The sequence below is a fragment of the Callorhinus ursinus genome, unplaced genomic scaffold (genome assembly GCF_003265705.2).
Source record: "Callorhinus ursinus isolate GAN/ISIS: 27379988/994484 unplaced genomic scaffold, GSC_fseal_2.0 scaffold103, whole genome shotgun sequence".
In the NCBI taxonomy this organism is placed as follows: domain Eukaryota; kingdom Metazoa; phylum Chordata; class Mammalia; order Carnivora; family Otariidae; genus Callorhinus; species Callorhinus ursinus.
The window spans coordinates 1,384,924-1,388,324 of NW_027397165.1; positions in this window are offsets into that span (position 1 = coordinate 1,384,924).

The following is a 3,401-nucleotide window of genomic DNA, read 5'->3' on the forward strand; positions in this document are numbered from 1 at the left end:
TAAAGGACATAGATAGAAGGTGAATTCAACAAATGAGGAGATAGTCCATGTCCTTGGATGAGTTATTATTTTGATGATGTCAACTCTCTCAAATTAATCTGTAAATTTAGTGTGATCCTAATAAGAATTCCAGTCGGATTTCTGAAGAGCTTGATAAACTCTTTTTAAAATTTATGTGGAGATATAGCTAAGACAATACTAAAACAAGACTAAAGCAGAGGTACTTGCCCTATCAAATCTTATATTACAAAACATCAAAAGCAAGGCAGTATTAGTGCAAGAACTGAAACAGACTTGTGCGTGTTTCATAATATGTGACAAAGGTGGCACAACAAATCAGTGAAAAAGTAAGGATCGTTCGGTGTTTGATGGTGGGAAATGTGGCTCACTGTGTATAGAAAAAATAAAATTGCATCCCTACCTATCACTACATATGAGAGGGATTCTAGATGGATTAAAACCTAAAGGTGAAAGATAAAACTATAAAGTTAATAGAAAAAAATAAGAGAATATCTTTGTGACCTGGGAGGAGGTAACTAGTTTTTAAATAAAACCCCCAAACCAGAAACCATAGAGCAAAAATTTGATGGATTTGATTGCATTAAAAACAACAATTTCTATTCAAAAAAGGCTAACATGGACAAAGTTAAAATAGGGACAGAATATTTGCAATGCCTGAAATTGACAGGGGGCTAGTAGCTAGACTACATAAGGAACTCTAGCAAATCAATAGGAAAGATAGGAAACTCATCGGAAAAATGGGCCAACTATATAAGCAGGCAATTTACAAAAGAGGCATTTAACACACATATGAAGTGATGCTGAAAAATTCATTAATAATCAGAGAAATGCAATATTAAGGGTATATCGGCTTTCATTGTACTATTCTTTCAAGTTTTCTGAATGTTGAAAAAGTGAAAAATAAAAATTTTGAGGAAATACATGCACCTAAAACAATAATACATATTTTGCAAGAACACATATAAGCAAAAAGATCTGCATAAAATACCATAGAATGGATGCCTATGAGGGAAATAAGAGTTTGAAATAGAGATTAAGGTGAATTTAAAACAAACAACAAAAACCTCTCTGTAAAGTAATTCATATTCATTATGTGGAAAACACGGAAAAGCACAATGAAGACAACAAAATTCACTGAGAATCTCATATTCTTTGCCAGTAGGTCTCAATATATGGTACCTGGACTAGCAGCAGCCCCAGATGATTCTTCTCCCCCTCCCCCTTCTTCTCCATCATCATCATCATCATCGCTTGGAAACTTGTTAGAAATTCAAATTCTTGGGCCCTACCAGACTTACTGAAACACAACTCTGGGCATAGGGCCCAGCAATCAGTGTTCTGACAAGCCCTCCCACTGACTCTGATGCTGGCCAAAGTTTGAGAACCACTGATCTATATTTAACCATCATTAGTTTTTTTTATAGATCCTTGTAGTCTTTCTTTAAAAAAGTATGAAATATTTCAGGCATACAAATAAGTATAGAGAATAATGTAACACACATCCATATACCTACTACCCAGATAAAGTATTAGACAAACAGTTGAAGTCCCCTGTGCATCTCTCTTTCTGTTCCTTTGTTTTCTTCCCCAGAACTAATTACCATTCTGCATTTTCTATTTAATGCCCTGTTTTAAAAATATTGTTTATTTATTTATATAACCTATAAGTAATTTAGTGCATTATTTTCTAGATTTAAAAAGTCTATATAGGGGCTCCTAGCTGGCGAAGTCAGTAGAGCACCTGACTCTTGATCTTGGGGTCATGAGTTCAAGCCCTACATTGGGTGTAGAGATTACTTAAAATTTTTTTAAAAAATCTACATAAATGTCTCATATTTCATATATCCTTCTATAACTTATATTTTATCTCAGCACTGTGTTTTTTAAATTTATCTGGGTTGATATATGTAACTCAATTTCATTTTTTCCACTGCTGTATAGTATGCTGTTGTATGATTGTACTGCTATTTATTCATTCTCCTGTTGGTGAACTTTTAGATTGTTCAGATTTTTTCTCTATTATAAACAGTTATGCAATGTAATATTCTTGCACATGCCTCCTTATGCGTATGTATAAGAATTTCTCTAGGACTTAAAAGTCTGGAGGTTATATACATCTCTACCAGTAGAATTGCTGGGTCCCAGGGCCCACCTTCAACTATTCTGGATAACTTCCTAATTGTTTTCCAAAGTAGAAACACCAATTTTCTTTCTTATCAAAGATTTCATTGCATTTTCCCCTTATAGTTTGCACATTTGGGCCTTTGTTGAAAAAGTCTTTCCCCAGTTGTAGGTGACAAAGATACTCTCCACCATCTTACATGTAAATAAGTAGGGATCCAGTTTTATTTCTCTCCTTATAGTGAGCCAAATTTCCCAGTGCTATCTACTAGATTGTCCATTTCCCATTGATTTGTGGTGCAGGCCTATAAACTCACACATTTCACATATATTGGCTGAAGCCTGATTTGTACCAGTCTTGTGCTGGGTCTTGTTGAGGTCTTGAAGATATATGGTCGCTAGTCTCAGGAGGCGAGACTCCATCTCCATTTATGTGGAGATGCATCCACATAAATGATTACAGCATTAAGGGATAAGTGCAGAAAGGTGTTCTGAGTTTCTAACTCAGCTGGGAAAGTTCATACAAGTGACAAGAGTTAGGTCTTAAAAAAGAATTTGCTAATGCAGTGGTAAGGGGTAAGGTGGTTAGGGTTGGTTTGGAGTCCCCAGGAGTTCTGTTTAATCTCCAGGGCGCCTTTCATCAAGGTAGGGGCAGTGAGTAGTGCGTACGTAAGGGGTAGGAGTAGGCAGAGATTTCCGCTTGGATATTCTGGAAGTGGAGGAACATACCCTAGGGGTAGTGGGGCTGGGCCCTACCCCAAAGTTTAGGTTTGAAGAAGAGAAGGGGCTGGAATTAAATTATCATAAAGACATTTTCAGACTAATATTTACTGTTTTTAAGGGGAGACCTCATTCTCCAGCCATGTCAGGAGCTCCTCAAGATGGTTTCTAAAGAAATCCTTATTTGTTCCCACTTCAGAGGTATATATTCATTCCCTTCTTCATTTGCCGCTCTGCGGCCAAAGACAAGGAGGGAGGAGGAGGGGAAGAGGAAAAACGGGTGGGAGAGACTTCCAGTTGTTCAGTTCCTGGGCCTGACCATGGATTTGAACTTCTGCATAAAGAGCTGGGAGTACCTGCTTCAGGGTTTGTCTGGGGCCTTACCAGCCAGGAAGGTTGTTGGGAACAGCTAACCAAGTCACTTTTGGGGGGGGGGGGCACTCGGCAAGACATGTGACCCAGGCGGCCATTTTCCCACACCCTGCCCGTCGCCATCTTCCTTTGTAGACAAAGGGACTGACCCCCACCTGCGATCACGG